The sequence below is a fragment of the Chamaea fasciata genome, unplaced genomic scaffold, assembly GCF_029207755.1.
Source record: "Chamaea fasciata isolate MVZ Bird 193981 ecotype frontalis unplaced genomic scaffold, bChaFas1.0.hap1 SCAF_2, whole genome shotgun sequence".
In the NCBI taxonomy this organism is placed as follows: Eukaryota; Metazoa; Chordata; class Aves; order Passeriformes; family Sylviidae; genus Chamaea; species Chamaea fasciata.
In genome coordinates this window covers 949,542-962,420 of record NW_027094087.1, presented here as the reverse complement: position 1 = coordinate 962,420, position 12,879 = coordinate 949,542, and the positions used below count along the sequence as shown (strand labels likewise).

The following is a 12,879-nucleotide window of genomic DNA, read 5'->3' as shown; positions in this document are numbered from 1 at the left end:
GTTACATCTGCGACTGCGTTCATGACTGTGATGGCTGCAGATGAAAATAAAACCCTCAAGGAATGCTCAGAAGTACACAGTTCCCTTGGAAACAACAACAACAAAAAATGCAGCATCATATAAATCTAGCGTTTTATTTCTCTTTTTTTGGGACAGCAGAGCAGTTTGCAGCATGACATTTAGCATGTCTTGCAAGGCATTTTCAACTCCATTCAAGAGGAAGAAAAAGGTCAGGAAATAAGCTTTCTAGAAGTCAAAGTTCCAAGTGTATTTTGCTCACAAACCTTGATATTTTAGACATTTTGCTCCCAAGGATGGTTTGAAGAACTGAAGCATCTCCCACTCATTTCTTAATCCAGAGTTCTCAGCCAATTTTAGTGTCCAGAAAAAGCATCACCATCAGTGGAAGAAGGAAGAGTATAACAAGAATAAAGGTCGTATAGATCTTCTGATAAATGGGACTGGCCCATTCTTTCAAGCCACAAACGTGCACTTTTTCACACAGAAAGTCATACTTACCCTGGAACAAATGCAAAGAAGATGAGTCACTAAGGTGTTTGCCCCAAGTGTAAAACCCAAGCACACTCAGATATCCCTTGCTCTTCTTAATGGAACAACCAAAATTCAACGGATTTTTCAAAGTGACAGAAGTCTTTCAAGCACGTCCCCACATGGAGTGTTGGGTTTGATCCAAATTGACAGAGAGGGGCCAGGAGATGCTCTGATTTGCACTCCAAAGGAGACCTTGGCAACACATTTTGCAAGTAAAGACAGAGGGCCTCAGATGACTCACTGCTCTCAAAGTGACAGGCAGTCACCCTCTGACACCTGTCTCGAGAGTACACATTCCAACTGATAGGATGCAAAGTTCCCAAGGATGTAGCACGTACCATAAGCTCAAGTTGTGCCCTTATCTTTTAAAGACAAGTACAAAATATACACATCTCAGTTCACAACACCTAGAACAGATGCTTGTTTTAGTGATGCAAGTAAATCAAGATATAAAGGGACTAAAGGCTCAGAATCCCTCAATAAATTTCCAGCATCAAGTGCCTCAGGATGTACCACTTTGTCCACCAAGGATATATCACAAGTCAAATCCCCTTTTTATAACAGAGTTGGATCTTGTACCACTCGGTGATGTTGCATTACAGTGGATGAAAACAAGATTTTTTTTCAGACTCCAAAATGAAAGGCAAAAGGCAAATTAAACCAGTTAAGCTAGCAAGATTTAAAAAAAAAAATAATAATAATAAAAAAGCTAGCAAGGGAAAGATTCCTCCAGGACTGGCAGGCTCTGGTGTGCAGTACAACTGTAATCACCACTCACACTTCACTGTGTAAGCATCAGGAACCAGATACCCTTGGGATAACATCAGTCCATGCATTTGTTTTGCTCAATTTTACTTCACAGCCCCGTTCCCCAGAGTAAAGGGTAAACACCCATCAGTAAGATTACTTACTATAACCAACCAACACTGTGTCTGTTCAAGGTAATGATTTCATCAGATCAAACGACCTACAGATTCACTTGCACTGAAAACCCTCCAGCACAGCAAAGAGGGCAGGCAAAAAATACAGTAATCCCCAGAGAACAGGGTACTTAACTACCCAAATACTGAATACCTGAAGAGATTTGTTGTAACTAGGCTAGACCTTTTACATTCACTGCTTCTAGATTTTTGTGTGGGATCCTCAGTAACAGAGTGTAAATAAAGATGCGCACATTTCCCCCATCCTGTTCCACATGCCCGTGCCCTACCTCCTGTAATTCACCCCACACGGAGGCCTCAGTTGATTCTGATCAGATGTTTGGTCAAGCTGACAGATCAGAGCCTTCCTTAGGAGAGAGAAGAATCACAAAGGTTATCTTCCCCAAAACAGCTCGTAAGAAAATAGCACAGTTGTCCTTACTACCGGTGGTCCCAGGAGCTTTGGATTCATCACTTCTCACTGAAGTTTCTGTAATAAAGCCCATTTCTCACATGTGCTCCAAGTCTCCTCTGACCTGTCAATTCCCACCCAGCATTCCAGTCTGTGGGAAGTTGTGGAATTAAATCTCCATGTTCTGACAATAACCTTCACTGTCTCCAAACAACAGAAACACAGTAAGCCCTGGAAATTGAAACATAAACGTGCCACTTTATCAACATCTTTCCTGATCACTCCGAAATATTCTGAAAAATATTTCGATTTGTGGTTGTACAAGATGTTGCCTGCTACTTGCTGCAAAACCATCCCTTTTATTTTTCCACTTACAGTTGTCAAACACTGTTTTAAGAACAAAAAAAGGAAGATAAAGACAATATGCAGTTCTACTGCACCTTTCTCTGCTTGCTCTTTACTACTTTGGAACTGGGATACATAGAAAAGGGGGGGAAAGTCCTTCTTTCTAGGTATCAGGGAAACTTTGCCAAAAGGTTCTTCACACCAACAGGAATACAACATAGCTCCCAAGGAAAAAAAAAAAAAAAAAAAAAAAGGATGCATTACTTCAGCATAAATTCTACATGTTCTCTCAGTCACCTGTTCCTCCAAGGAAATTCTTTTTTCTCACAGAAGGTTAAGGAGGTCTGTCTCCGAGCTGACAGCTGCCAGAGGAACTCAAGCTGTATAAAGACTGACGCCTCACTTGCCAGACAGAATTCATTACTTAGCGAGAGAAAAAAAAAAAAACAAAAAAAAAAAACAAAAAAAAAAAGAGAAAGTAGTACGGCAAGGCTTCCCGTCCAGCTCCACACAACGAACCGCTTCCCACACGCACACCGCAACTTTAAAGGAAAACAAGCAGGAGGGCGCCCTGGGTTATTTTAACGTGACCTGAGGGAGGGATGCGGAGGGCATCCCTGGCAGGGGGCGGCAAGGGTCCCTCACCCAGAGCCGGGGGCACGGAGGTCTGGGCGGCGGTGGTCCCCGCACCGTCCTCCCCGCAGCCGGCACCCACCGCCGGGCCAGCGGGAGGAGATGCTCTGCAGCGTGGAGAAGGGCACGCAGAAGGAGGCGATGAGGAGGTCGCTGAGCGCCAGGGAACGGGTGAAGATGTTAGTGACGGTCCTCGTGGCTTTGCTGCGGGTCACCAGCAGGCAGCTGCCGAGGAGAGCCAGGGCGAAGATGGGCAGGCGGATGAGGACGAAGGCCACCCTGGTGCGGCCCGGCAGCTCCGGGATGTAGCCCGTGGAGAGCAATGAACTGTTCCCACGTTGTGCCGCAGGAGCTGCGCGAACTGCTCCGGGGCGATGTTCGGGGACCTGAACCGCCCCTGCGACCCCGCGGGGCTTAACGCTGCATCTAAATAAAACACTCACCGGCAGGGACCTGCTCACAGTGATCTGTGCATGCTCCCCGGGAGAAAAGGCACGGCTTTCAGCCCCCTCTCCCCTCCAGCCCCTCGCTATTTAACCCTTCAGGCAGTAGCACTGTGCAAATCAGCAAACATCACCACACCATTTCCAGGTAACAGCTTTCAGAGCTGCCAAGCAAGCGTGCTCCGGTGGGGCTTTCCCTTTCTAGCACTGCTGACAAGGAAAACCTGATTGATCTGTGAAGCTTTATCTCAACGGGACAGCTTTGGTCATTTTCCTCCAGCTGTGTTCTCAGTAACATCTGCATAGTTCCCCGGATGCAACTGTCAAGAATAAAAAAGAATTCCATTCAAAAAACCTGAGAAGGAATTAAAAGTAAGCCAAAAGGCTTCAAAAAAGCAATTTAAAATGTGTTTGCTATTCTACAAGGCACACCTTTTTGTTTGTTTTTTTTTTCAGTAGATACATAAATACACAAATACACACAGCAGAAATTGCCCTTTTAAACACAGTGTAGTGTTTTGCAGTGACAGCACCAGCATAAAAAGCCTTGTAGTCTTGAAACAAACAAACAAACAAAGAGTGCTGAAGTTTTCAGAGCTTGACTCCAAAACTGTGATGCAAAGAGCACAGCTGTGACCAATAAAAAAATATACTCTAGAAGGTATTAACACTCACGGTTCTTCATCCTGTGCTTCAAGATTTTATATTAAATATCTGTGTAGGTTTAGAGGGGTCTTAAATGAAGGATTAGCTAATTTATTAACAGCTGTGCTTCTCTAGCTCTCCCAACAATTTATATTACCAGATCAGAAAGTTATGCTCAGGGAGTTATTTAATTAGATTTTCAAGCTTCTGCTGTTTCAGGGGAATATGAGTGTAGAAGACAGGAGAAGAATAAAAACATGTAACAGCTTCTTTTGCTGACTTTAAAGAGGTTTTCGCTTAAACTTCAGCTGCTTCAGAGTGCTGGATGTCTTTTACATATTTTGAATCAGCCAGTTATACTCCCCCGACTAGCCTCATCACTGATTGCTTTGCCAAGACTAACAGGAATAACCCTCCCAAGAGCCTCCTGTTGCTGCCTTCTCCAAGGTAATGAAAAGAAATGCCCATAACAGCTTTGGCCACTTTTTCAGTCTAACAGGGAAGAACGGCAAATTCCAAACTATTTGGCCAGTGATCACCCATCTTCCTCTGGTTTTTGACTGATTCAATCACATTCATTCAACCAAAATCTAAGGTTTACAAAAAAATCAGGAAGGGATGCGGAACTTTATCCATATCACGTCATGAGTTATTTGTGATTCTCAATAAAGTCAGAATGTAAACAAACAAACAAACAAACAAACAAACAAAAACCCCAAAAAATCAATTTTAAAGAGAGAGAAATGGAGAAACAAGACACTAAGTACATCCTGTAAATACCACTGGTGCTTTAGCAGTCTGTTTTTAGGGATGGCTGCAATTGGTTTAGCTGTTTTTTTGTTTGTTTGTTTTTTAAAATAATGAATCAACAGAACAATGAGTAAGGAATAAAAGTACAGGTTAAAATAGCAATTATAAGAGTCAGTGTGTTTTCCATGATGACAAAAGCTACAGAAATGCTTTATTTTAGCTCTTGCTGATTAATTATCAAATAGGACGTTCTAATATGTTTAGAAAATGGCTGCATTTATCCTAATCCGTTCAGTACTGTCAGTCACATTTGTACTGTCATTGAACCACAGGTATTTCTCTTTCATTACTGTGGCTAGAAAAATGTGTGGGCTAAAACTGTAGTTCAACTAGAGAGAAAACTGTGTTTCAGCATAGAAAACCATCTTGGTAGTAATTCTTTCTTCCTCAGATTTGTGTGCATAATACTGAGTTTCGATATCAAATGGAAAATTGTTTGGAGAAGATACAGTGGTCAGCCTGAAAGTATAACTGGCAGTAAAAATCCACCGAGAAGATCAAAAAGTTTTCCAGAAAAAAAGGTCATAAAAAGTCAAACGAAGTCAACAAATTTGTAATTCCAACGAGGGCAAGAGGTAATGAGAGAGCCTGTCAGATTTCACTCTTCCCAATCCTTGCTAACATTCCTGTATCTTTACCTTTGAAAAGTCCGAGGAAGCGCCCTCTAATTTCCTTCAGTTTAAGCCTGTCCACATTTGCTTCACCAAGAGCACCTCGGCAGAACAAGTCCTTTCCTTCCCCACTGCAACAGTCTGTAATTAAGGGCGTTAATTTCATCCCTACCTATTTCAGCCATTAAAAGGATGCTCTTCTTTCTTACTGTATTCTTTGCCTAATTTTATGGGAATCATTTTCATCCCAGACCCCACTTGTCAGTTATTCAATCCTTTACCATCGGACTTTGGACAAAATAAGGGACACCAGGGACGCTGGACCACTGGAAAATCTTGAGGGGAAACCCTTTAAAACCTGATACATCCCACAAGCCAGAAATCTGTTCATGCCTTGTCAGGCCACCCCAATTCTGTCACATCCACCTGAGCTGTGCAGGTGAGGCCAAGGCTCCCCTTCCTCCCCGGGTACCTCTGTCTGAGCACAAAGTCACATTGCCAGTATCAGATATTGCCAATATCAGATTTCTCTGCCCACCAAGGACACCCCAGCCAGGAGGGACATTTCTCCCACTCTCCAACAGAGACCTCAGAGATTTTCCAACTTGGCAAGTGCTCCACTGAGCAGCTGTTCAGGCCAAGTAGCTCCTCTGGATTTGTGCAAATGATTGGAGCTAAGAAAGGAAAGTTAACCGAGTATTCCAGAATGGTTGGAATTAAAAGATGCTGGCCAGAACATTCTGACTGGGAGTTTCGTGCAAGAATCTGAGGAAGAATGAGACACTCACTGGAACGGGCTGTACATGGATAATCCAGCCAGGAGAGGGCAGTGAGACCCAGTTCATAGACAAAGGCATTTATTTAGAGAAGAACACTTCTGGCTTTTGCTCTGCCAGTCTGTTCAGTGAGAAATTGCTTCAAAATTCCCACGACCTCCCTCTGCTGCGGGGCAAATCAATACAAGGGTTTGCTCCTGCTCGTGCTGGGAGCAGAAATGAATCCCAAAGCGAGAAGCTTTTACAGCTGATGGGAAAGGTTAAAAACAAGCAGACAACACTGCCCTGTCTGTTGCTTGTCATTGCAGTTGTGCCACAGAACCTCTTCCAGAACATCAGAGAGCACCCCAAAACCATAAGCAGGCAAACTCCAAGGGCTCCTCATTCACTCCTAGCTCAAATCACTTTCCTTGACATACATTTGATGACCAAGAGACCCATAATTAACCATCTGATCCCCAGAACGTTTATTCTCTCCCCTCCGGATTACATCAGATTTCCCCTCCAAAATATTCATGGTAGTTTTATAGAGCTACTCAAGTTTTACCCCCAAATTTTCCCAACTTCTCCACTACTGATCACCTCAGTTTACCTCAAAATATTCCTTCTCTACCGCGGAGATTACCTCAGATTTTACCCTGATAATTTTCATTACCTGTTGACTTCTAATTACCTCATTTTTACCCCAAAATCTTCACTGCCTCCCCTAGAGATTAACTCAGATTTTATGCCCAAACTGTTCACTTTGTCCCCTGTAGATTACCTCTGATTTTTCCTCCAAAATGTTCCTTGTCTCTTACACTTCACAAAAATATATATTCCACAATTAAAAAGAGAAAGTTGCTGAAAAGTAGTCAAAATTCTCAGTGAAAAAAAAAATAACAGGATGAAAATAGCAAAAGCAGCTAAGTGTTGAAGATAATTTTTTTTTTTTCTCAATGTCCTTACGATCTGTAAGAAGTGACAATTTTACACTGGGAATGAACACTTGGTTCCTCTTAAAGGGAGGGCAGAGTTACAGTGTATTGTCAGCGTCATGAATTGTCTTACCGCTCGAAAAGCTTCCCAGTTCTCTCAGCGCGGCCAATAGAAGGTTCAAATGAGGAATTAAAACCCCAGAAGTGCATCTCGCTTTTCTAACTCGCCGTTTCGCTGCGCCAGAGTTTCGAAATGCCATCGTGTTCCTGAGCAGCATCACCTGGATCTGCTCTGTCGGTTGAGCTGCGTCACTCGAGACATCCCAAACTAATTTTCTTTTCGCACCTGTGTCCCTGCAGGCGTTCCCGAGGAGGCCGGGAGAGGGCACATCTCCATAAGGGAAGTATTTTACTGCTGCTCAGCAGTGCCAGGGAGGATTTTCCAGCTCACCCTGCACACTCAGGACCTTGGGGTTTCACCACGTAGTGCTGCGGTTTTTTGCTTGCCTTTCTCCCCCTCTTTGCTGCTCGGGATGAATTTCCAGGCTGGCTGGTGGCTGCCGCAGCTCTGCTTTGCCACTTGGAAGCAAGATGTTTGTGGAATAAAATCTGTTTGGACTCAAAGTTGTTCTGATGGAGCCACAGAGGAGCCTGCGGGACTCCCATCTGTTCCTTCCCCGAGGTTCCTGGGGGATGACGTGCCATTATTGCTGAGATGCTCTCTATGAAAACCCCAAACCCCTGCAAAACACAGATTTTTCTGATCTCGAGAGTGCATGGGAGCCCACATCTGTCTCTTGTTTCTCATACATGTTATAGAAGTAATAAAATGTAGCAAGCATTCATTTAAGCCATACTGAGAAGCAAATTTTCATGGTTTGACAGAAACTCAAACCACTTCGCTTATCTTTACAGAGTGAGGTCGGAAACATGAAAGCTTGCCTATTTAAAGCTTTTATAAATAGACCCTAATTGAGTTGTCAGTGGCACCGTGGTACTCTAGAAACCGAGCCCACAGCCTAAATGCTGAATGGCAAACTGCACACCCTTCAGCAGCGGCTAATTAACACTGCTGCTGAATCTCAGACAGCCCCTGCGAGAACCAAAACATCTACCCACTGAGGAGCTATTTTAAAAATACCTGGGACAGAGTGACTTCGCGCAGTGATTCCTGTGTGAGTAACAAGGGGCTCTGCATTGTTCACATTTCAATTGTTTTCTGTTTCAAATCACCAATTTCCCGAGCTGGGAGCAGCACACATCCAGCGGGGAATGCTGGATTTGGGGCGAACCCCTGAAAGCCGGTGTTTCTCTGAAAGTCCCGCTGGGTTTTGCTGGCTGCTCTTTAAACCCTGCCTAAGCAGAGCTCTGCTTTACACCAGGCCAGCGGGGCTGGTGAGAAAGGAGGGATCAGTTTACAAAGCTCCGTATTTGAGCAGGGATTAACAAGGCTTCGAGGCAATTTGCAAACACACAAACTCTTCCTGGCTGCTGCTTTCAAAACCTTTCCTTAGAGCATCTCCCAGCCAGCCCCAGGGACGCAGAGGGCTTGGCAGTCCCCCCTTCACAGGCTGCTGTGAAATTCCAGGCTGTCCATTCCTTGACCCCCTTGCTGGGGTACAAACCCAGCCCCTGGGCTCGGGGACACCACTGGCAAATCCCTTTGCTGCTCTGGAGTTTTGACTGCGGTGCCTGTGAGTCCCAAAGGTTTTATTTAGAAATAACTCAGCAAAAGGCGTTGGGACCATGTTCCCTTCAGGGCACTTTTCCTTGACAAAACTCTGGCCAGTCCGGTTGCTTCTAACAACAGAAGGTTCCACCAAGCTGAGAGGAAAAGCCTTTGGTGCAGCAAGGAATGGCTCCACAAGGCCCCAGATAATTCAAGGCTGTGTGGGTCTGTCATTCAGATAAGGCAGATCCATTTCAACACTGGCAGGAGGAAACACAATTTTAAAAGTTTATTAAACAACATGGCCATGTGTAAATATGGTCAGGAAACACAGCAACACATCACCCTGCCAGGACACTGAGCAGAGCTGTCCCAAGCAGAGGGCAGCATTGAAAAGTCTGAGATAGGGTTGTTATCTAATCCAAATAGCTCAGAAAACAGAAACCCCAAATAGTTTAAATGCCAGGAAAATCACACTGTTTTCCTGATTTTTTAATTTTTTTTTTTTTTTTTCACATCTTGGAAAGCCAGATGAGGAAGTGGCTGCCACCACACAGAGCAGGAGATATTGAATCTGCTGGTGAGGTTTTATTCAAATCCAAAATACTAATCTAAAAGTCACCTCCTAGTTTCTGCTTCCTCTTTTGTTTCTCAAGTATACTCCAGGATATTTGTCTCAGGAGCTACAGTGCCTCTGAAATTGCTGCCTTTTCCTCTGAAGAGGATTATCTGTCTGTCCTGGTGACATAGGACAGGGTTTGGTGGGGTTTTTTTTGGCGAGGGGGATGATCACATCCTTCTCCTTGAAGACTGCTCTGTTTTGTTTTCCTGCTCTGCTAGGAATAAATGGATGTTATCTTTGAGAACAGAGGATGCCATGGAAGGGCTGTCAGTGAGCAGCCTCACTTCATTTGGGAGCACGCAGCTGGCTGCTGTATCTGCAGGGAGGAGAACTGAAATTCTTCAGAATGGATCCCTGAGCCTGACTGGGACATCCTGAGGCTGCTTTACCAGAGGTCACAGTGATGCTGATGAAATCACACAGAAGGACAGGAGACAGAGTGCCATAACTTTCAAACACCCTCAAGTGTGAAACTTGACTAAAACTTCCCTGACTTCCATCAGCATTGAACAGTGCAGTGCCTTCAGCTGCTTCTCTCTGCTTTGCTGAGTTTTTTGCTCATTTTAACCTAGGTTAATTCCGCCTTTCCATAGGCTTGTCCCTGTTTTCTCATGGTAACTTAGGTCAGAGGTTTCTGAGGTGTCGGCTCCGAAGCTCTGTTCCTGCTGTCACCAAATCTAGTGAGGATATTGCCAGTGGTGGCAGAGGAGCAAAGATCAAGCACGGTGAGTCTGTGCTGAAGTGAACTTTGAAGCTGCTCACTAATTCAATCATCTCGTGCACTCTGGTTTCTAGCACGGCCCTAACTCCCTTCCTTCCTTCCTTCCTGGGGAAAAAGCAATGAGGACACTCAGAGAATTAGATGCATTACAGATAAAGCGGCATCACACAGCCAAGAAATTGCTTGCTGTCCCTCTGCTTGGTGTGCTGAGAAGCCCTGGAAGCTCACAGGAGCCCGAGGAGATGTGCAGCGCTCCGTGCCACGTGTCAGTCAGCAGGGAGAGCAGCACGAGCTCTCTTTTCCTCTGGGATCTTTTGTAGATCACAGCCGTCATGTCTCATCAGGCTGCTGGAGCTGCTCCAAGCTGCAGGAAAGATGTCCTCCCTTGGATGTTTTCTTTGCAGAACGGAGCGTGTTCCAAATGTACAGCTTCCAGCTGGGTGCTCCCCGAGGTTAACTCCCCTATCAGGACGGAACAAGGAGGCAATTTCCTTCCAGACTTTTGTCTGCAGCAACCCCGGGGCCTCCCTCTGGAAGCGTAGGGGTGGTTGGTTCACAGGAGAGTGGTGGCCCTGCCTTGTCACACGGCTTTGGCTCTCCTCCAGGCTGTGCCAGTCCTGCAGAGGGATTTATTTGGCTTTACTCATGGAGATGGGCTTGCCTGTCTGCCTGTTGATTTGTTTCTCCCTGCAGGAACTTTTGATGGGAATTTCAGCCAGGTTTCAGGAGTCTCCGAGGTAACTGAGGGCTTTGTGAAACTCAGCAGTGCAGCGAGGAAATTATGTAGTATCCTACTGAGGGAAAAGTGGGCAGAATTAAATTATTATACATTCTGGACCCATAGAGCCACAGAGGAGCTGCAGCACATGACAGATTTCATCTGCCGCGGGTGTGATGTGGGATATGGAGCAGCTGGAGCTGCTGCAGCGTCAGCAAAAGGAGTGGGGATCAGGAGCTGTGCTCCATGAAACATCCTGCAGTTTTTACACTGCGTGTTTGGGTTTGTGGCCCGTGTTCTCTTCTATTCAAGCCCGAAGCCTTGTGTTTAGTGCATCACATCACATCGATGCGGCAAAGGTAATTAAAGATTTTAATAAGTCACGCTGATTCAGTGGCTGTATTCTCTGATGCCATCTCAGTTTCCATACTAAAGGAAATTAATAATTTCACGTTGAAAAAAACAAAAAGAAACAGCCACCCAAATTCTAGGGGCTTTCCTCAAGCAGAACTTGCTTTCATTTCCTCTCCAGGCTCACGGTCCCGGAGCTGCAGAGCCTGGTGTAACACAAGCCTGGTGACAAAGAGCAGTTATTCCCTCTGGAAAGGGGGGCACAGGGAAACCACGGCCAGTTCTCATGTCTCCTATCTGTCTCTCTGGAAAATGTGAAGTTCCTGTCAGTGGCAGCAAGCTGGTTTAATCAATAAGCTAAATAAACACCCTTCATCTGGAAAGAGTTAGCAGCTCCACGGAGCAGAGGTGAGCGGGGAGCGGAGTGTTCAGTGCTGCCGTGTGAGCTGAAGGGCTCAGCAGCGACTTGAGGAGAGCTTCCCTGACCCCTCCTGCCTGCCTCCATGGAATGGGAGCTCCTGTTGTTCATTCCCACTCCCAGGGACTCCAGCTGCCCCAAAAGCAGGTTGCTCCCTCTCTCTGATCCATTTTCACGCACGGCCACACACTTCCAGTACCCGAGTATGAGAAGGTACAGAAGGGGAACCTTTCTTTGCCAGACAAGAGCTGACAGCCCTAGAGAGGCATCAAGGAAGGACCCAGCCCTGTTTCATCCTCAAACCAACCTGCTGAGATGGACCCCAGTAAAGGAAGGATTTGGCTACCCTGTCTCAAAGTAAAGCTGATGCACCTCAGGTGACTTCAATGAGGTTTTGCTTCTGCCCAGAGTGTTGGTTACATCAAAGTAAACAAAGCAAACTCCTTTCTGTGTGATTTCAAAATCCTGCCGCTGTGTCCCACAGCTGCTACTCCCAGTGACAGGCACGAGGCTGATATTTTTAGTATAATTTATGATTTAGAACCTCTTTTATCAAATCAAGAAATGAAATCTGGTTAACCCAATTTATGCCCCGAAGGAGAAAACAAACCTCAGTTTATTGTGCAAGGATCAGTATTGTACAAGTACCATTTCCCAAATCTGAAATAAAACCTGAAGGGATTGTCACATAGCCTTTGCTGAGAATTATAGACCCCATCTAATGTAAAGCAAAATAGCCATTCAGTAGTCTGGTTCTTCTTGAGCTGGTTTTGGTTGGGGTTTTTTCAGTCCCAAATTTCAGTCCCAAAAAATGCACCACGTGAGAGTGGATGTAATTATGAGTTAGTAAAACTGCCATCATCAGCTTCTGCTCTGAGTGGAGGGTTCTGGAAGCATCCAGGTGTAATGCAAAGCCCTTGGGAAATAATAATTCAGGCAAGCCAGCAAGTAAAAAAAAAAAATCATAACAGATACTTGGATTGCATATCTGGGGATACTTTCATTAAACTTGCTATATATTTATATTAGCTGATTTTTTTTAATCCAGGTGGAGCGAATAAATTTATAGGAAAATAATAAGTATTTTGCAGACAAGTTCACCAGAAGGCGACGGGCGAAGACCATTTGCAACCTTAGCTAAAAGCGAATCAGAAAAACATTATGAACGGAAGGGTCACAGAAAGTCTGTACATTTGACAGACCTCTCTGCAGCAGGATTGTTTTGTTTTCAGTTCGTGCTCAGGGGCTGAAAATCAAACACAAATGTCAAAGGTTCACCTGGCTCTTCAGTCTGCTTTTTTGGTTTGTCTCTTAAA

At 44.9% G+C, this 12,879-nt stretch overlaps 1 pseudogene; it reads right to left on the bottom strand.

The window, feature by feature from the left end:
* Positions 1-1,771: 1,771 nt before the first annotated feature.
* Positions 1,772-3,436, bottom strand: LOC136303084 (pyroglutamylated RF-amide peptide receptor pseudogene; annotated as a pseudogene).
* Positions 3,437-12,879: the final 9,443 nt, after the last annotated feature.